The sequence below is a fragment of the Carassius gibelio genome, chromosome A23, assembly GCF_023724105.1.
Source record: "Carassius gibelio isolate Cgi1373 ecotype wild population from Czech Republic chromosome A23, carGib1.2-hapl.c, whole genome shotgun sequence".
In the NCBI taxonomy this organism is placed as follows: Eukaryota; Metazoa; Chordata; class Actinopteri; order Cypriniformes; family Cyprinidae; genus Carassius; species Carassius gibelio.
The window spans coordinates 5,949,342-5,971,679 of NC_068393.1; the positions used below are offsets into that span (position 1 = coordinate 5,949,342).

Below are 22,338 nucleotides of genomic sequence, written 5' to 3' on the forward strand. Positions count from 1 at the left end.
ACACACAAGACGAGACCCTTGGGTTGTGTAGAGTTAAAAGGACACTGTCTGTCCTGAGTAGCAGATGACCTCTAGACTCCAGTAAATCCAGGAAAAGCCTCTAACAAACCCCTTTTGTCCTTTTATCTGCCCTGCTGAGCAGAGCTCTCCTACTTATTAACCAGAGAAACCTAATTTAGTCGGGTGATGTACAGGTTTCCCAGTGGAGACACATTTAAAACCCTTTACAGACTCAGAAGACAAGTCAAATACAGAATCTAAAGAAACAACTCGGCTTAAACAGATGACAATATTACACTGTCTCATCATTTGAACACAGCTGTTCTGTGTTCACTGACAAAAACTCTCAAGTGCAGCTATTTGAGTTTAACAAATTCAGAAATAATACACTTTAAAGGAGTTATTGAATTAATGTGATGCACGATATATCGGCCACTTTATTTTTATCTTATTTTCAACAACAATATATGGTTTAAATTAATTTCATTATTGTCAGTGCGGAGTCTATTCTGTTTAATTTATCCTTGGCACATGATTTTAGTTTGTTTAGTAGTAGTGCGGGACTTGTTTGCATCATTTTATTAATCATTTTATTAAAGGCAGCTTTATGTTTGATTTATGTCGAAGAGTTTAATGGCTTTTAATGGTGAGATTTCTTTTGTAATCAGGCTCAAGAAAAAATTATATAAAATATTGGATTTAGATTTATCGGCCAGCATATCGGTTATCGGCTGTCATATATAAAGAATTATCATTATCGTATCGGCCAAAATGTTCATATCGTTGCATCCCTAACAAAATGTAATGTATTCAGACACTTGTTAACTGCAATTAAATGAAAACAGTACTCTTTAAAAAAAAAAAAAAAAACATTATTAAAAAGTGTAATTAAGTGTTTTAAGAAAGTGTAATGAGTGTCTGTCTTTAATTCATTTAAGTAACCTTTTATTTCAATATTATCAATGTTATATTATCTGCAAGTACTTTTTTAAACATGCTTTGTAAGATTTGAAGTGCACTACAAGTGCACATTCAGTAAGGTGTGAGATACCTCAGGCACCTCACTTTAAACATTTGCATAAAAATCCTTCAATGACAAGATATGAACAGAGCAAATGATACAGTACGAAACATGGCACCATAACACATGCTTCAGTAAATCAAGGACTTTCTTCACTAGTATGTCCCCATTAACATAAATCTGTAGGATACTGCCACATGAGGAGCACTTGCCAAACAGTATGAAATGACTATGGCACACCCATGTTTGCATGAGAAGCCACACTGAATGTGTTTCGTAATGGCTTGAATTACGCTGTTACGCCTCACCACGACCAAACAGATAAAACACCCAGAAAAATTCATCTCCGCACCGCAAGACTTGTTCTGGTAGAAACTGCATTCAGAAGGATTCCGCATCTCTGTTAGATCAGTGCTGGATATCATGTGTGAGTGAACTCAAGCGGGAGTCTTTATCAAACCCCGTCCCAGTCAGTGTTCAGTTTATCTCTGTTTACATGTGATGAATAATTGAACAGCACTTGAGTCACGGTCTGTGTGGATTCGAGCAGAGACACACTCTGAACAGGCTCTTCTGATGCTCTGAACATACCCTTCTTTAGTCCGAATCGGTCTAAAGATCAAGGCTAAATGCATATCTAACATTATAATATTTTTTTTTTTTTTTGCATCATGTATGTTTAATATGACTGTAAATCTTATGTAAATCAACATCAAGGACTACTCAAGATTTTTAAAAAATTACATAGAAAGCTATGAAATAGTTTGATAAATACAAAACAATTACTAATTATCAGTGAATACGGATGGGAATAGAAAAAATATATATACATAGTAATAAATACATTTCAAAGAAACAACATTTAACTTTGACTCTGCTTAATGATTACAGCTCATTAATAAATCCATGAATTATTGTTTAACTACTTTTACTATACACTAAGCGAAAATAATGGTTTTAATGTTACCGAAAATAACATTGTTTTGTTTGTTTTTATTTATTGATTAATATTACATTTAAATTAGATTGTAGTTATTATTTAAAGCACCATTTAAACAAAATAACTTTTGTGGATTTCTTAAACATCTGCCATTACATAACTTATATTATGTCAGCTAGTTGCCAAGACATCTCCTATTTTCGTTTAGTTTACCTTATTAAATGTATTTAGCATATTAAAATTACTTAAATCTAAAACTGAAATAAAACTGTTGGCATATATATATATATATATATATATATATATATATATATTAACACAAACAAAATGAGTAAAACTGTTATTAATATAGAAAATATAAACTAACTAACCAAAAACATGAATAAAAACTTAACGAGTATCTAGTTAAGGTAAAACTAAAATAACGCTGTTTCTGGCTGAATCACTAATGGAAGAGAGTGTAATGAAAAACACTCAGTTCCTTTATTTTAAAAATACACCTAACCCTCAGTTCATCTTTTCAGTGATGTTTTCCCCCAGGTCTTGAACTCACGGCACAGACACATGTTGTGATGTTATCAAGTCTCTGTCTCCGTCTGACCGATACAATGTCTTCCTGTAGTCGATATCCCTGTAAACATGCTCGCTCACTCAGGACACACTCTCAAACAATCAAGTGTAGCTCATGTTTACCACAAAACCAATTCTGAAGAGAATCTCTCGAACAGAGCTGCCTCTCTGTTGAATTATTATGGTTCATAGTGTGTGTGTGGGGGGGGGGGGCACTTTCTCTGTTTCTTCTAGTGCTCAATCATGACCTATGACCCTACATTCAGTGTTGGGTGATATGCATAATTCAATGTAACAATATATAGTTTTATTTCAGTTTTATCTTTTAATAGTTTTAATAACAAAACTGACATGTATTGATATTTACATTAAGTTCTTGGAGATAATTATGACCGGTAACTGATAACGGTCTACAAATGCATGCTCTTTTTTTGTTAATAAATAAAATAAAAAAAAACTCTAAAAACTCAAATTTTACCAAAAATCACCAAATAAATGAATAAAATTGTAAAAAAAAAAAAAAAGACATTCACTTCAAATATTACAAATAAACTTCACACTCATCATCACAAAAAAATGATTTTCCTTTAGAAGTCTGCTAAATATTACATTTAACAGTGTTATTCAATTATTAGTATTGGTGGTAGAGCATTGTGTTAGCAGAGCAAAAGGTTGTGGGTTCGAGTCCCAGGGAACACATGTTAGGTAAAAAATGTTATCCTGACTGCACTGTAATTCACTTTGGATAAAAGCGTCTGCTAAATGCATACATTTAATTTAATGTATTATGTACAATTAAATATCTAACAATAAACAATACATGCTTTACAACCAAACGTCAACCAAGTGTAAAAAATGACCTTGACCTTAAACTATGAAAACATTAACAGTTCCCTTTCAGTCGGTCACTCTCGACGCCACGTCGGATGACCGACGAATATGGGATATCGCTTCGATAGACCAATCTACTTCGAGTGTAAACTAAACGAGCCAATGCACATTGGCATGCAATTATTGCATCCAGCTGCCGCTGATCACTGCGTGAGTATAAGAGGGCAGCAGGTGCAATGCATACCAGCTTTTCGCTTCGGAGCCGAGCGTTAGTATCGCTCTGCTCAACTGTGTCTGCTGTGAACTACGGGTTCAGCACGCTCTCGGAAGCTTCGTGTGTTGGCGAGACGGCGCTTCAGCGGCGGTCGTTCCTGTGTCGAGTGGATTTGCACACTTCAGGTTGCACTACCCCTGTCGTGTTGCAAGCGGCCATCTCCCCTGTGCGCCTCAGCACTGAAAGAGCATTTCCTAAAAGAGCAAATTCTCTCTAAAAGAGCTTCACGGGTGCGTCTTTGTAAAGACGACGGATCGTCCTTATAAGGATGCCGTTTCACCCGTGCGTTTCTGGGTGCGGTCGTTACCTGGCACCGGGTGATGGTCACGATCGCTGCCTCACGTGTCTGGGCGTCGAGCACGCTGAGGTGGCTTTCGTGGATGAGTAATGTTCTCACTGCGGGAATATGACCATCTCGGAGCTGCAAACCAGGCTCCGCTACCTTCAGGGGGGCGGAGTCCCGTTGCCGCGGCCGCGATCTGGGGCTCGTTCTGGCGGCCGACAGACGAGAACCACTTCCGGCAGTAGCGCGAGTGGTTTGAGGATCACAGTGGTGGCAAACCCCGCAGGGAACCAACCCTCTGGGGACCATCACTCCTCTAGCACCTCCGATCCAGTGGAGCAACCCACGGAACGCGCTGGGCCCTCTTCAAGGAGCGTACCAGTGGTATCCAGTGGGACTCCCCCCGACCAGATGTCGATCTCAGCATCGGAGGGAGAGCTGTCGGATCACGGTTCGGTTGCGCTACCGTCCTCTGGGATGGTGACAAAGCCTGATTCGGATCCCGAAGTGGCAGCTATGCTTTCCCGGGCCGCCGAGAGGGTAGGGCTCGAGTGGAATCCCCCACCGCGTCCCGAGCCCTCACGGCTGGATGATTGGTTTCTCGGGGTGGTGCGCGCTGGTTCTCAGCGCCCCACCCCAGTGCCTTTCTTTCCGGAAGTGCATGACGAGCTCACCAAGTCGTGGATGGCACCTTTTACTGCCAGAAACCAGCCGGTGGGCTCCTCCTCCCTCACCACCCTCGAGGGCGGTGCAGCGAAGGGGTATTCAGGAATCCCGTCGGTGGAGCGGGCGGTAGCGATGCAATTGTGTCCTAAGTCCGCCGCCTCCTGGCGTGGAGACCTGGTGCTCCCTTCCCGGGCCTGTAGGCACTCGTCTGGTCTGACCGGCAGTGCCTATGTGGCTTGCGGGGAAGCTGCTTCCGCCTTACACGCTATGGCGTTACAACAAAGGCCCTACTCACGCACCCTCTGCCAACCCGTGGAACCAGGTGAGCCCTGCACCCCACACTCGCACCACACTCCGGCCTGCTCACAAGCCGCCCGAGTTGGGCCCCTGTGTTCCACCTCGCTGCCCCACTGCGGGTACGGCTGTGGTTCTGCTGGTCCCGCTTGTACGGTTCTTAGGCGCCTGGTCAGCGCTACCCAGCCCGTCTCGCTGGCTTCTGCGAACCATCAGCCTCGGCTATGCGATTCAGATCGCCCGGCTTCCCCCCAAGCTCTGCGGTGTCCGCTTCACTACAGTGGAAGCGTCCGATGCCCCTGTCTTGCGGAAAGAGATCGCAGTCCTACTGGCGAAGGCCGCGATAGAGCCGGTCCCTCCAGCCGATATGAGGAAGGGGCTTTACAGCCCGTACCTCATTGTACCCAAGAAAAGCGGTGGGTTACGACCGGTCTTGGATCTGCGAGTTTTGAATCGGGCCCTCTATCGGCTACAGTTCAAAATGTTGACACAGAAACGCATTTTCAGGTGCGTCCGTCCCCAAGATTGGTTTGCAGCGATCGACCTGAAGGACGTGTACTTTCATGTGTCCATACTTCCGCGCCACAGACCTTTTCTGCGGCTTGCGTTCGAAGGACTAGCATATCAGTACAAGGTCCTGCCCTTCCGGCTGTCCCAGTCTCCCTGTGTCTTCACGGAAGTCACGGAGGCAGCTCTCGTTCCTCTCAGAGAGCAGAGTGTTCGCATTCTCAATTGGCTGATACTAGCACAGTCTCGAGATCAGTTGTGCGAGCACAGGGATGTGGTGCTCCGGCACCTGAGCCTGTTGGGCCTTCAGGTCAGCTGGGAAAAGAGCAAACTCTCACCATTGCAGAGGATCTCTTTTCTCGGTATGGAGTTGGATTCGGTCGAACAGACAGCACGCCTCACAGAGGAACGTGCGCGGTCGGTGCTAGCCTGCTTGAATACGTCCAAGAGCAGGACGGCGGTCCCACTGAAACTCTTTCAGAGGCTCCTGGGGCATATGGTGGCCACAGCGGCACTTACACCGCTCGGCCTATCACATATGAGACCGCTCCGGCACTGGCTTTATGGCCGAGTCCCGAGGTGGGCGTGGAAGCGCGGCACTCACCGGGTCCAAGTTACACCGGCCTGTCGCCAAACCCTCACTCTGTGGTCAGATCTGGCATTCCTATGGGCAGGGGTGCCCTTAGAGCAGATCTCCAGGCATGCTGTGGTTTACACGCATGCCTCCACCACCGCCGGGGGGGCCACGTACAACGGGCATGCAGTCTCAGGGGTTTGGACGGGCCCGCAGCTGCAGTGGCACATCAATTGCCTAGAGTTGTTAGCAACGCACCTTGCCTTGAACCGTCTCAAAGGTCTCTTACGAGGCAAGCCTGTGCTGGTCCGATTGGACAACACTGCGACTGTTGCGTACATCAACCACCAAGGTGGTCTGCGCTCTCGTCGCATCTTGCAACTCGCCCGCCACCTCCTCCTTTGGAGTCAGAAGGTTCTGAGGTCACTTCGTGCTGTTCACATTCCAGGCCTGCTCAGTCGTACAGCCGACGAGCTGTCTTGAGCAATGCTCCCGGGAGAATGGCGACTCCATCCCCTGACAGTCCAGCTGATTTGGAGGCGGTTCAGAGCCGCTCAGGTAGACCTGTTTGCTGCTCCAGAGACCTCTCACTGCCAGGCTTTCTACTCCCTGACCGAGGGAACTCTCGGCACGGACGCACTGGCACACAGCTGGCCGCGGGACCTACGCAAGTATGCGTTTCCCCCAGTGAGCCTTCTCGCACAGACGTTGTGCAAAGTCCAGGAGGACGAGGAGCAAGTCTTACTAGTAGCGCCATATTGGCCTACTCGGACCTGGTTCCCCGAACTAGTGCTCCTCTCGACAGCCCCTCCTTGGCTGGTTCCTCTGAGGAGGGATTTACTGACTCAGAGACGGGGCACCATTTGGCACCCGCGTCCAGACCTTTGGAAACTCCATGTTTGGTCCCTGGACGGGACGCGGAGGTTCTAGGTGACCTACCCCAAGAGGTAGTTAACACCATCACTTCGGCAAGAGCACCGTCTACGAGACACGCCTATGCCTTGAAGTGGAACCTGTTCGTTGAGTGGTGTTCTTCTCGCCGAGAAGACCCCCGAAGATGCCCGATTGCGGCCGTGCTATCCTTTTTGCAGCAAGGGTTGGAGCGAAGGCTGTCTCCCTCCACCCTCAAAGTCCAGGTTGCCGCTATTGCTGCGTACCATGACCCTGTGAATGGGAAGTCTTTGGGTAAGCATGACCTCATCATCAGGTTCCTTAGAGGGGCCAGGAGGTTAAATCCATCCCGGCCCCCCTGTATACCCTCTTGGGACCTGTCTCTAGTGCTTAAATCACTACAGCAGGGCCCATTCGAGCCTTTGCATTCAGTTGAGCTAAAGTTTCTTTCATTGAAAACTGTGCTCCTGCTTGCACTGGCCTCCATCAAGAGGGTAGGGGACCTGCATGCATTTTCGGTCAACGATTCGTGCCTAGAGTTCGGGCCGGCTGACTCCCAGGTAATCCTGAGGCCCCGGCCTGGCTACGTGCCCAAGGTTCCCACTACACCCTTCAAAGACCAAGTGGTGAACCTGCAAGCGCTGCCCCTGGAGGAGGCAGACCCAGCCCTGGCTTTGCTTTGTCCTGTTCGAGCATTAAGGTGCTACGTGGACCGGACGCAAAGCTTCAGGACCTCAGACCAGCTCTTTGTCTGTTACGGAGGCCGGCAGAAGGGGAATGCCGTCTCTAAGCAGAGGATGGCCCACTGGATTGTGGATGCCATAACCCTGGCTTATCAGGCTCAGGATGTGCCCTGCCCGTTCAGGCTTCGAGCTCACTCAACTAGAAGTGTTGCATCCTCCTGGGCGCTGGCTCGTGGCGCCTCGCTGACAGATATTTGTAGAGCTGCGGGCTGGGCGACCCCTAACACGTTCGCTAGGTTCTATAGCCTTCGTGTAGAGCCGGTATCCTCCTGTGTTCTCACCTCAAACGGGTAGTGGCACTGAGAGGCCCCGGTTAGTGTCGGCTTGCTAAAACTGCTCCAGAGTGTCCGAACTGTAGACCCTGTTGAGTTCCTCCATCACCCTAGGCAGCTGGACGCGGCGGAACGTCCGGCGCCAGGCCTTCATGATGAATCCGTGAGAACCATGGAAGGCTGGGCTCCATATTGAGACCTAAGCGGTACTCGTATGTGTATAGTCCACGGTATAGCCTTAGAGCCCGTGTTTCCCCGGCAGACTTCTGCCTTCCTAAGAGGGTTTTAATCACCTCAAATTTCTCCGTATACTCCTAAACGGATGCTATATGTGTATTTGCCTCCGAGACCTCCTTCGGGAAGGATGGGGCTTCCGCAGCGTCCCGGCTCCAAGCGGACCGGGTACGTTTTCCCAGTGTTATCCAATCTCACCCAGTGAGGTAGTGCTTTGACAATGGTGAGTGGAGCTACTTGTTCTGAGCCCCGGCCTACACCTAATAGGGGCGCAGGCGGCTCGCACAGGGCACTGGAAGGGGCAGCACCCATGGCGCTTTGATAGGGATCCCATATTCATCGGTCATCCGACGTGGCGTCGAGAGTGACCGACTGAAAGGGAACGTCTCGGTTACGTATGGTAACCCTCGTTCCCTGAAGGAGGGAACGGAGACGCCACGTCCCGTCGCCATGGTTGCTGTACCGCCGCTGAGCTGCCGGGTTCCCGGCTCGGCTCCTCAGCGAAAAACTGGTATGCATTGCACCTGCTGCCTTCTTATACTCACGCAGTGATCAGCGGCAGCTGGATGCAATAATTGCATGCCAATGTGCATTGGCTCGTTTAGTTTACACTCGAAGTAGATTGGTCTATCGAAGCGATATCCCATATTCGTCGGTCATCCGACGTGGCGTCTCCGTTCCCTCCTTCAGGGAACGAGGGTTACCATACGTAACCGAGACGTTTCTCACAAAGAAAAAAAATCATTATAACTCATTAATCATAGTAGCTTCAGTAGAAGCTTCAGCATCTATTTAATTCATTCATTCACTCATTTGTTAATGTATTAATTAATAATAACCATAGAAAGTGAGACACTTTGGTGGAGTTTATGATGCAAGCATCTGGTAATGGTTAAACTGAAATGAGTAAGCTAAGGCTTCAGTGTCAGTAAGCTGTTTATTTCGAGTAGTGATCCCATGTTGATGCTGGGCTGGTATCGGAGGGGAACTGCTCCACGGCAGCCTCATGGAGAGATCTGATAGAGGAAGTGGACACAGCAGAAACCACTCAGCTGTTAGTGAACCCACAACACACTTGTCACCAGTCTGTAACCTGTGCTGACAGCGGATCGGTGCACATGTGCAGCATTTTACAGCTGCTGAGCTGAAACACACGTCAGTAGAAAGATGATGTCCCTCTTATAGTGAGCCCTGGTGAGTCTGTGAGTAAGAATACATTGTTTACGAACTGAATCTAATGTTTTCAGAAACTAAACTGCACGTTAATTGCCATTAAATGAAGGAGGGACCTGAGCCTCTACAGCCCAAAATATCATAGAGACTCGGTGGTGCTCCAGTAAGCAACTACTGTACATAATGCAATTGCAAAGCACCCACACCACAAAATCCTGGCAGCGATTTTGGTACAGGCAAACAAAAAAATCTAAGAGATTTAAATACCAAGACCTATCCAGATAATTGTGCATCGTGCCCTTTTTAAATCACGTTCTGCTGTGGATGGAGACATCTGTCCATGCAGGCAGTAGACATCAAGTCAGCTCATTAGACAGTATGTTGAGACGGAGCCACTGCTCTGAGCTGGTTTATTTCTGCTAAACTGGACACTGCTGGTGTTATGATGTCCACTGAGAGGCTGTTTAGGGGTTAAGAGGCTCAATCAAGGGCACAGCAGATGCACTTTTCAGCAGGAATGGTTAATATTTCATTACTCCAATGGGCCATGGTGCCATTATTGGGGAATAAAGACCGCACCGAAGCACCTGCTGCACCGCTGCTTCATCTGTGAAACCTGTGACTGATGGATCAACACGTACGCTTGTAATGCTAATGCATTTTACACCATTATATTGCTGTTTTTATTATATTTTTGTTATAGCCTTCACATATGCTGGTTGCATTTACAATAAATCTTATAAATAGATTTTAATGACTATTTCTAAGCATTTTATGATGGAATCGGCTGCAGATATTTACAAACTTCTTTGTATGTTTTTATGCTTTCATGGTGATGTTTCACCTACAAATGTTTGGATTCATATTCTGATTTCTATGAAAACAAATACTCCTGAGATCAGGCTGTCCGAAAACCAAGATAGTCCACTTGTATCCCCGTTCTCAGGCAGTGCTGCAGTGTTCACGATCAATGAAATAAATCACTCAAGACCTGAGAAGAATGTCGATTACAAACACTGTGGATTTCATGAAGTGCTTAAAGTATCTAGTAACAGAGCTCATTGGAGATCACACCCTTAGCTTTTGCAACATGCTGAAAACAATCATTGTTTATTAATATGTATTTGTGCATGCATGTGAGCCACTGTTATACACCTCATGATATCCTATGGGTGATTAGAGCTGGTTGTCTGCCGGCTGCTTGGGCGAGAGATTAGGTATGTTTGCAAACCTCAGGGACGTCAGTAAATCCACCTGCGGTTCATAGTCTAAACAGAAGCTGCTAGAAACAGGGTTTATTCTGGATTCTGAAGGCCAGTGGCACTACAACAACCATTTAAATCCAAAAGCTGATCCGATTATCGGATGTTTCTTCCAAACACCACACATTTCTTCTGAGGTCTCCCACAGGTGTGAGATTATCCACATGGGAACTGGGAACTAAACTGCTTTGGGTTTGGAACTGGTTTTAGGCTCTGTGAAATGCTGATTATCATGTGAGGGGAATGTTTTAACTCAAAATGTAAAATAAAACAAAATAAATACATAAAGAAAGAACATTTTGCATAAAGAAAATGAAGCCTATTTTAGAATCTTTAGAGTTCATTTGTTTGTTTTGGATTGTATGCGTCCTAATTAAGAACATTTGCAACTAAATTATAATTACTGTAATGCAAAAAAACCTCACTGAAAACTCGTATTATTGTAATAAAGAAATGTTATGCTATTATTCGTTTATTCTATCCTGATATTTTATTATTTATTAAAATTAGCATAAAAAGTCAAGTAAATACTGTAACAATGTCACATTTTATTATTTAACAACTATTAACATTCATCAAGAGCACATTAAATTGATAAAATAGACAGTAAAGATATTTATAATATATATATATATATATATATATATATATATATATATATATATATATATATATATATATATATATATATTTATTTATTTATAAAAGCTGTTCTATTGAACTTTCTATTCATCAAATAATAAAAATGTGAAGCAGCAGAACTATTTTCAACATTGATATGAATAATAAATGTTTCTAGAGCATCAAATCAGTACATCAGAATGATTTCTGAAGGATCATGTGACACTGAACTGTACAGGAACTGTAATTTTAAATGTGTTCAATTAGAAAACGGTTATTTTTTTAAATGTAATTAATGATGTAAGACTTAAAAAAAAAAAAAAAAAAACATTTTAAAAATATTACTGACCCAAACTTTTGAAGGGTAGTTCATCCAAAACTTGAATTTAAATCAAATTTGTAAAACAAATAAATAAATAAACAATTAAAATTAAATCAAATGTGTGAACTGGATCAACAGACTGATGGTAAAGAACCAACATTTGTTCTAATATTTAAATGTGTAAATAATGTTGGTCTTCTCATTTATAGATCAGTGCTTCCATTCATGGTCCTTTGTTGGAAAATATAATTTTCTCTTTTGATTTTAGAGTGAAATATGACTGATATTTCTTAGGATTCTGTGAAGATCCTTATGACTATCATGAGCCCCTGTGTGTGCAGCTATGAAACCCACACGTCCAGCTGAGCTTTCAAGAAGCAGAGTTTCAAGAAGCTCTCATCGGATGGAAAGGAGAAATGACACAGAACTAAAAATAAGCTCAGACACCAGGTCATCTACTCTTAACTAAATGTATACCTAAAAGCACAACGCGAAACACTTTACAGGGAGATGTGCTACTAGTGAAAAGGATGTGATAATGTACAGTCACAGAAAAAAACACTGTCACTTCCACTGACGTGCTGTTGCTTCAGGGGCAACCCAGCACAGAAACAATGAGCGCTACAGTACCTTCCCTAATTTAGTGTTTAAAATTAGTTGATGTCTGTTTGTGACAGGGCTTCCTGAATGTTCATTCCTGTAGTGGCTTCTCACAGAAAAGATGCTTGCAGCTTATTTCCACATCCAAAGACTCTTTAACCAGTTCCTGTTTACAAGACTGACAAGCTACACGTCAAAGAGACTTTTCCTGAGAGATATGAAGAAAACAAGAACGCTATAAAAACAGGTGAAGGGGAATACAGAAATAATGTATGAATGGGAATTTTTATAGATCCCATTATTGTTCATGTCCAAATTTGAGGCCATAAATGGCTAGTGTACTCCTAAAAGCTAAAAATTTTTAAAATGGCTTTAAATTGACAACCATTCTGTTACATGAAAACAGACATCAACTATTGGTGACATCAGGTTGCACTCACAGTATATCCAAATACCTGTACTTTAATAAAAGCGTCTGCCAAATGGGTCAATGTAAATGTATGTCTCATTAGGTTTGTGCAGTGCTATTGGTGCAGCTGCTAATTTTCCAGTCAATGATTTTGGGAATTTGTAACATACTTTAAAAATCATAACAGCATAACAGATTTCATATGCTTTTAGAAAGCATCGCCCCTTTTTTGGAGCACCAACACCATGGCATTCAAATGAAATATTCCTCCAGCAGCCTGACCTTATTTTACTTTCAGGTAAGACTTTGAATATGAATGAGCTAGTGTCCTGCAAACATGTGTGCCCCGTCTGCTCCCCAAGTTACCTCAAAGTTCTGAAGCTAATCAACAAAAAGCGTAGATCCCCTTTTGAAAATAACAGCATATGCTGGTTAGGTATGTTTTGACGCTAGGATGCTGGTTTATGCTGGTCATGTGCTGGCAAAAGACCAGCATAAACCAGCAAAGGACCAGCATAAACCAGCAAAGGACCAGCATAAACCAGCAAAATACCAGCATAAACCAGCAAAGGACCAGCATAAACCAGCAAAGGACCAGCATAAACCAGCAAAGGACCAGCAAAAGACCAGCAAAAGATCAGCATAAACCAGCAAAAGATCAGCATAAACCAGCAAAGAACCAGCATAAACCAGCAAAAGACCAGCATAAACCAGCAAAGGACCAGCATAAACCAGCAAAAGACCAGCATAAACCAGCAAAGGACCAGCATAAACCAGCAAAAGACCAGCATAAACCAGCAAAGGACCAGCATAAACCAGCAAAGGACCAGCATAAACCAGCAAAGGACCAGCAAAAGACCAGCAAAAGATCAGCATAAACCAGCAAAAGATCAGCATAAACCAGCAAAAGACCAGCATAAACCAGCAAAGGACCAGCATAAACCAGCAAAGGACCAGCATAAACCAGCAAAGGACCAGCATAAACCAGCAAAGGACCAGCAAAAGACCAGCAAAAGATCAGCATAAACCAGCAAAAGATCAGCATAAACCAGCAAAAGACCAGCATAAACCAGCAAAGGACCAGCATAAACCAGCAAAAGACCAGCATAAACCAGCAAAGGACCAGCATAAACCAGCAAAGGACCAGCATAAACCAGCAAAGGACCAGCAAAAGACCAGCAAAAGATCAGCATAAACCAGCAAAAGATCAGCATAAACCAGCAAAGAACCAGCATAAACCAGCAAAAGACCAGCATAAACCAGCAAAAGACCAGCATAAACCAGCAAAGGACCAGCAAAAGACCAGCATAACCCAGCAAAATACCAGCATAAACCAGCAAAGGACCAGCATAACCCAGCAAAATACCAGCATAAACCAGCAAAGGACCAGCTTAAACCAGCAAAGGACCAACATAAACCAGCAAAGGACCAACATAAACCAGCAAAGGACCAGCATAAACATAAATCGTAACCGTGCAAAAACATACCTAAACAGCATATACTGTATTTTCAGCATGGTTAAATAGAAAAAGGTAAAGAAACTATATAGACTGTACGCAGCTACTGTACACTGATCTTAGAAATAACAAGACAAGACAAAGGTTATTATATTAGATTATAAAAAGGAACAGGTCACCCAAAAATAACAACACTAGCTCATTGAAAAAACAGGACTCTACCTAAACTCCAGAAATGCACATATACTGTATCACTGCAGTGAATTTCAAGGGGAAATGAACACAAGAGGCAGTAAAACACCAACAAGTTTAAATCATTTTCACAAAAATGCTTAAAGGGCAGATTATCGATTTTATAAACACATATTTTTGGTGGTTCCTTACACAAAATATTTTATGACCTCAAAACCCCTTTATAGTGCATAATTTGTAAATGAATATGTTGACGTTTGCATCAGATAATCAGTTCCATAGCTATGGGTTTTCTGACATAGTAAACTTGCTCAGTAGCGCACCTGGTACAGCACTGTACACTTGAGGTGCGAAGTACTGGAGCGCGAGCCCTGTTAAACATAGGTCACGATAAAAAGAGCTCAAACGCTTAAATACCATGGTTGCTTCAGCAAATGCCTTTTCATCTCATGTTTACTTTTGTTAACATTATTCATTGAGTTTAGAGTAGGTCTCGGTTTAGGTAGTACGAAATTTTAAATTGCTAAAGAGATTTAACCTTTTAGCATTCTGCAATACATACAACAACCGATATATTAAAAACTTACCAGATTCATGTTCATCTGTTGAAACTTAACACGATTTTAGGGCCACTTTACTAGACATTTCACTTTGAAAGTGTCACAAGACGTGCAAGAAGCAACATAATATCATTTTGCACAAATGTCATCACAGGCATGCATTTCTATTTTGGGTTTGAAAAAGAACAATTCTATCATAAAAATGACTAAGCTAGCTTCTAGCATTATTGTGTTCCTGAACAGAATTTAAAAAAAGACTTAACAATTACTACAGTTTAATTGTAATTTTATATAACTTAACACTGTAGCTTAGCACAAGTAGTAACCCATACAAATCTGCTTAGGCAATATATGCAATATTTACTTAATTATATTTGAAAATCTCATGCAATTTCTTGTATCCTCATCAGAGAGGTATTTCACAAACCACTATGTCTGTGTGTTCAGAAACAGATAACTACAGAAGAACTAGCCACACTGGTAATAAACCCTATGAACTGCCTTGTAATGTAAAGATGCTTCAACAGGACATAGTGACCATATTAAATTAATAAATTAATATTTTCTTGTCAATGCTGAAATGAACGGTCAAATACAGGTCCCACCTTTCTATTTCCCTCATAGAAAAATAAATAAATAACTAAAAATAAAAACATTATAGCCTATCCCATCGTCATTTTGCTGAATACTGCATATGAGCTTACACAAACCCTATTCAATCAGAAGAAGGGAAAAATAAAAAAGAGAAAAAAAGCCTGAACATCGTCCCTTTAATCTGTCGTCTTTCACGTGCTCCGGTGCAGCCTGTTGTCAAAGACGAATAACAGACGAAAAACGAGAAATAAAAGAGATTTATTTGATTAATGCACGAGCGCGTAAATCTCACCTCTGTCTAAAGGGCGTTTCCGCTCGGTTCACTCTCTCGCTGTCGGATGTGTCCTCGCATCTGCTTCGTTCCCTCATCAGTAGCTTCTGTGATCAGACTCACTCACCACGCCTTCCCCTTACCGGCGACAAAGACACAGACCGGGCCACACACACCCGCTCACACATAGTAATGTGTCTGTGTGTGTGTGGATCTCTTACACACGCCCTCCGCTCACTGACAACACACACACAGCTCGCTATGACAGATCCTCAGACTAATGCTGTCCGGAAATAGAGTGGATTTCTTATTCGCGATGTTTGACCAGGCGATAATAATATAGAACCCGTGATAATTAACTCAATGAATCGTTTGAATCTGATTCGTTCGATGCATGTTCTAAGGAGCGGTCACGTGTATCGATGCTCGGAGAAATTTTGCGGCCGAACATCTAGTCCGAATTTGCGCATTTTTGAGTTTGGCGTGAGAGCACACGGACATTTCTCTCATGTCCACAGCTGGTCAAACAAGTTCTGCGCTGACCATCAGAAATCTGCTTTGGTTTGAAATTGACTCCTGAGCAATGCGCTAGAATGGACAACAGACATTTTAAACACGAAATTGTGCAATTCCAATGAACGCACCTTACGTTGCCACAATGTTATTTAAACATTGCGTATGGAACTTTTCTGAAACGTTTTAGTTGGTTGTTTGTCTGTTTTTTACTAGCCTACTTGTACTTCTTGTTTCAGAGCATTCAGAGAACATTCAAAAGTAAAATGCTGGGTTGTTTCAACCCAAATTTGGTTAAATATGAACTAACCCAAGTGTATGGGTTAAAACAACCTAGCAATTTTTATTATTATTATTATTTTTTTTTGAGTGTAAGCACCTTTCCTTTAATGTTTTAAAATGATAAAATGGAATTTTCCCTTGAAATTAGCATAAAAAAAAAGAAAAAAGAAGAAGGAATGGTTTGAGCATTCCGAGAACATTCAAAATAACATTTGGTAACTTTTAAGGTGTTCTTGTTAAATATTACATGTAATGTCAATTAATTATGCATAATAACCTAACCCTAAATGCAAGTAACCCTAAATCAAACCCTAATCCTTACCCTAACATAGTTATTAGCCTACATGTACTTAAATGTATAATTACATTGCAACAAGGACACCTTAAAATATTTTTTTAGCCTAAATTTTTAACAACCTAAGAACACTGGCAAAATATTCCTGGAATGTATTTTTGTTATGAATGGTTTGTGCTAACTAATCCAGTTAGTCATTTCTATTCAATTAATCATTTAATTAACCATTCTTTGAAATAGAATAACTTTGGATAAGTGCTGATGACTTAGCATAATCATTCAAACACTGTCACATGTTAACATTACAGCAAGCACTGAATAATCATACTGAACTAAACATACTAATCAGCCCGTTTTATTGTACTGTGTGTATTTGCATATTATTAGGCTAGTAATTAATTATACATGAAATGTGTAACATGCACTAATCCATGTAATCCAAACAAACTCATATCACATTTACATCAAAATTAGCAACTTGACAAAAGCTGTGATCTAGAGAGGTAAATTAGAAAATCTTTTCCACTATAATTGAATAAAGCTGCACGCTATGTGAAGATGCATGGCATTATTGAACAATAGTCAAGCAAGGCGCCTTCTCTAAATCTGATGTCTCGGCTCTTTGAGCGACTGTAATTCATAGTCATTACTCTTCATGTACAATACACAACTGCTGAAAGGTTTCCATGTGTAGCCAAACTGAACTGGATAGAGGCTCAGGATTTTGGGTTTGACAAAAATATGCCAGACATCTGAACACAGGGGTTTATTTGTATCTTCTCAGTGCCCATGGGATCCCCCTTCCCTCACTGTTCAGTGTTCAATGTTCATTCCAGTAAGAAGCTAAAATCACACAAGCATACGGAAACCTACTGCATAATCGCAAATAAGCGAAATCATGATGTGAATTGTACAAAAAACATATGATTTTAAGAAAGAAATATATATAATAAAAATGAATTTCTGCACCTTAATATAACTGTCAAAAATGTAAAACATTCGTCTGGCCCCCAAAGATGTTCTTAATGAGGATCTCTAAGTGAAATCTCTGATATTAGAAAGTGAAGTCATCATACACTCAATACAGGACAGAGAAGATGTTGAGGAATCATGCAGAAGATACAGTTCACATTTGAAAGATTCAGTTTTGTTGCTCAGAATATTGATTCTTCTCAGTGCTGGCTAGTAATTTATTAAATATAATCGGGATTGAATGACACGATTCCTAAATGTAAGTATTTATATTCACAATACATTTTAAAATATTCATAATCACAATACAGATACTTTTTAAATTGATTACATGAATACATAATATTCAGACAATATCAGTATTTTTTTCTTTTCTTTTTTATATAAATATATATATATATATATATATATATATATATATATATATATATATATATATATAATTTAAAAAAGAAACATCTAAAGATTCACCTTTTTCGCCAGCACTTAACCAACTAATACTAGGACTTTTCTTGTCTTTCATATATATATATATATATATATATATATATATATATATATATATATATATATATATATATTTTTTTTTTTATATATATATATATATATGAAAGACAAGAAAAGTCCTAGTATTAGTTGGTTAAGTTCTGGCGAAAAAGGTGATTCTTTAGATGTTTCTTGAAAATGAATAAAGACTCAGCAGTACCAATTACTTTAACATTTATTCTTTTAGCTGACGCTTTTATCCAAAGCAACTTACAATTGCTTAATATGTCTGAGGTCGCAGGCCTCTGGAGCAACTGGAGGTTAAGTGTCTTGCTCAGGGACACATTGGTGTCAATCAGTGGATTCGAACCCAGGTCTCTCCGACCAATGGCATGCGTCTTATCCACTGTGCCAGTGGTCGTGGTAAGCATCAGTACCTTGAATTTGATGCGACCGGCTACTGGTAGCCAGTGTAACCTGATGAGGAGAGGAGTAACGTGAGCTTGTTTTGGCTTATTGAAGACTACCCTCATTGCTGCATTCTGGATCAATTGCAGAGGCTTGACAGTGCATGCAGGAAGGCCCGCCAGGAGAACATTACAATAGTCCAGTCTGGAGAGAACAAGAGCTTGGACAAGAAGTTGGGTGGCTTGCTCTGACAGGAAGGGTCTAATCTTCCTGATGTTGTATAAAGCAAATCTGCAGGACCGGGTCATTGTAGCAATGTGGTCTGTGAAGCTTAACTGATGATCCATCATAACTCCTAGGTTTCTGGCTGTCCTCGAAGGAGTAATGGTTGACAAACCCAGCTGGGAAGTTGTGATGAAATGAAGGGTTAGCTGGAATCACCAGGAGTTCTGTCTTCGTAAAGTTAAGCTGAAGGTGATGGTCATTCATCCAGCTAGAAATGTCACTCAGACAGGCTGAAATGTGAGCAGCTACCGTCGGGTCATCTGGTTGGAAAGAGAAGTAGAGTTGGGTATCATCAGCGTAGCAGTGATAAGAAAAGCCATGCTTCTGAATGACAGATCCTAATGACGTCATGTAGATAGAGAAGAGAAGTGGTCCAAGTACTGAGCCTTGAGGAACCCCAGTAGCAAGGTGTTGTGACTTTGAAACATCAACCCCCCAAGACACACTGAAGGATCTGTCAGAGAGGTAGGACTTAACCCACAGGATTGTGGTTCCAGAGATGCCCATCTTTCTGAGGGTGGACAGGAGAATCTGCTGATTAACGGTGTCAAAAGCAGCAGACAGGTCCAGCAAGATGAGTACTGAGGATTTTGAAGCTGCTCTTGCTAGTCGCAAGGCTTCAGTAACCGAGAGCAGAGCAGTCTCAGTGGAGTGGCCACTTTTGAAGCCAGATTGGTTGCTGTCCAGGAGGTTGTTCTGTACAAGGAAAATAGAAAGCTGGTTGAGAACAGCTGTCTCAAGTGTCTTTGCAATGAATGGAAGAAGGGATACCGGTCTGTAGTTTTCAAGAAGCGCTGGATTTAGAGATGGTTTCTTGAGCAGTGGGCTTACCCGAGCCTGCTTGAATGCTGATGGAAATGTTCCAGAGTGAAGAGAGGAGTTGATAACGTGAGTAAGCGAAGGTATGACTGAAAAAGAGATCGCTTGAAGGAAGTGTGTGGGGATCGGATCAAGTAGTAGGATGATTGGACAGGAGAAGTTTGGAGACGTCCATCTCTGAGAGTGGGGAGAAGGAGGATAAAGAGTGTGCGTCCGTCATTGTGAAGTTGTCCTCAGTCTGCGGTGGGGAGAATTGATCACTGATGGATCACGTCTTAATTGTGAAAAAAGCTGCAAAGTCATCCGCTATAAGAGTCGATGGAGGAGGTGGTGGAGGCAGATTAAGAAGAGAAGAGAAAGTCTTGAAGTGTGTCCGAGCATCACAGCAGCTGTTAATTTTGTTGTGGTAGTAGGATATTTAAGCAGTGAAGACATTTGCAGAGAAGGAAGAGAGGAGAGACTGATACACACTGAGGTCCGTAGAGTTTCTTGATTTCTGCCATTTCCTCTCTGCAGCCCTGAGTTTAGAGCGATGTTCACGGAGAACCTCGGACAGCCAGGGGGCAGATGGGGCGGTTCATGCTGGTCTAGACAACAGTGGGCAAAAGTTGTCCAAGCAAGAGGTTAGAGTGGAGCAAAGAGTGTCCGTAGCGCTGTTTGTGTCCAGAGCTGAAAACTGAGAGAGTGCAGGAAGCGAGGATGAAACCACAGAAGATAGGCGAGATGGAGAGAGTGAGCGTAGGTTCCGTCGAAAGGTGACCTGCGTTGGAGTGTGTGCCGCTTCAGGAGTAAGTGCTAGGTTAGCAGTAATGGTGAAGTGGTGAGAGGTGTGCAGTGGAGCAACTGAAGAGGTGTCCACAGAGCAACAGCGTGCGTAGATGAGGTCCAGTTGGTTGCCTGATTTGTGAGTCGCTGTAGTAGAGTCGATTTCGCTTGAGATCAAATGAGGCGAGCAGAGTTTTGAAGTCAGCAGCCTGGGGTTTATCTAAGTGGATGTTGAAGTCACCAAGCAGTACCAGAGGAGTACCATCTTCAGGAAAGTTTGATAGCAGCACATCCAACTCCTCCAAGAAGTTTCCCAGTTGACCTGGGAGACGATAAATGACCACAAAGTGGATTTTAACAGGGTGGGTTACAGAAATGGCATGTGATTCAAATTAACCGTTACCTGCAGGTGATGGCTGAAAATCTAATTTCCATTCTTTTGATATAAGGAGACCCGTGCCTCCACCCCTCCTAGTGGTATGAGGAGTGTGGGAACAAGTGAAATTAGTGGAGAGGGCTGCGGGGGTGGCAGTTTTTACAAGTTATGTGCATGCTACAGTAAATACGTACAAGGCGTGCATGAATTTAAAATAAATAAATGTATTAATTAATTCTGATTCAGGTACTATAATGAGACTAAGACCAGAAATATGTAGAATATACTATCATGCCCAAAAATATGGACACCCTTGGTAAATATGATCAAAGAAGGCTGTGAAAATTAAACTGCATTGTTAATCCTTTTGATCTTTTATTAAAAAAAAATCACAAAAATGTAAACTTTCATTGGATAATAAGAATTTAAAATGGGGGGAAATATCATTATGAAATAAATGTTTTTCTCTAATACACATTGGCCACATTTAACGGCACCCTTTTATTCTATGCTTTTTGATACCTCAGTTTGCCAGTTTAACAGCTTTTCTTCTATAATGCCTGATGAGGTTAGAGAACACCTGACAAGAGATCAGACACCATTCCTTCATCCAGAATCACTCCAGATCCTAGATTCCCAGCTTCTTCTCTTCAGTTCACCACATTCATTTTCTGTAGGGTTCAGGGACTAGAATGACTTTAGCAGAAGCTTGGTTTTGAGCTCAGTGACCCATTTCTGTTGTTTTTGAGGTTTGTGTTTGGATTATTGTACGGTTGGAAGATCCAAACATTGCACATTATAAGATCTCTAACAGAGTCAGTCGCTTTTTTTATTTTATTTAAAAAAATAATAATTATCTGTTCAAAGTAAGTCAAAGATGCCATGTGTCTAAACAAGACGCCCAGGACCTCCAGCTGAAATATAGGCCCACAACATAAAAAATACAGCAGTATTTTTAATTGGACACATGGGGTACTTTTTATCCCTGTGTTCACCAAACCCATCTTGAGTGTTTGCTGCAAAAAAAGCACATTTTTTAGTTTCATCTGACCATAGAAGCCAGTCCCATTTAAAGTCGTGTCTGATAACTGAATATGCTTTAGTTTGTTTTGATGAGCTAGGATATTTTTTCTTGTAACCCTCCTAAACAACATGTGGTGATGTAGGTCCTGTCTGACAATTTTTTTCAAGGTTTTCTGAACCCGAGACTCAACTATTTTCTGCAATTCTCCAGCTGTGATCCTTGAAGAGTCTTTGGCCACTCAAACTCTCCTTCTCACCATGCATTAGGCCGATATAGACACACGTCCTCTTCCAGGCAGATTCGTAACATTTTATGTTGATAGGGAAATTCTTAATTATTGCCCTGAAGGTGGAAATGGGAATTTTCACTGCTCCAACACTTTTCTTAAAGAGATTTCACAAATTTTTGAAGCTCAATTATCTTTTGCTGCACATCAGAAATATATTCTTTGGTTTTTCTCATTGTGATGGGTGATTAAGGGAATTTGGGCTTTGTTTTCCCTCCTCTTTATATCTCTGTGAAACAGGAATCAATGGCTGGATGATTTCATGT

The 22,338-nt window shown here is 42.0% G+C and overlaps 1 protein-coding gene across 2 annotated transcripts in view; it reads right to left on the reverse strand.

The window, feature by feature from the left end:
* LOC127945075 (FERM domain-containing protein 4B) overlaps nucleotides 1–15,773 on the reverse strand; it is a 50,046-nt gene extending 34,273 nt beyond the window's left edge. For both annotated transcript variants that reach the window (XM_052541631.1, XM_052541630.1), the window contains exon 1: nucleotides 15,583–15,773. The gene's annotated coding sequence lies outside the window, so the exon portion shown is untranslated. The remainder of the gene's footprint in view (nucleotides 1–15,582) is intronic.
* Nucleotides 15,774–22,338: the final 6,565 nt, after the last annotated feature.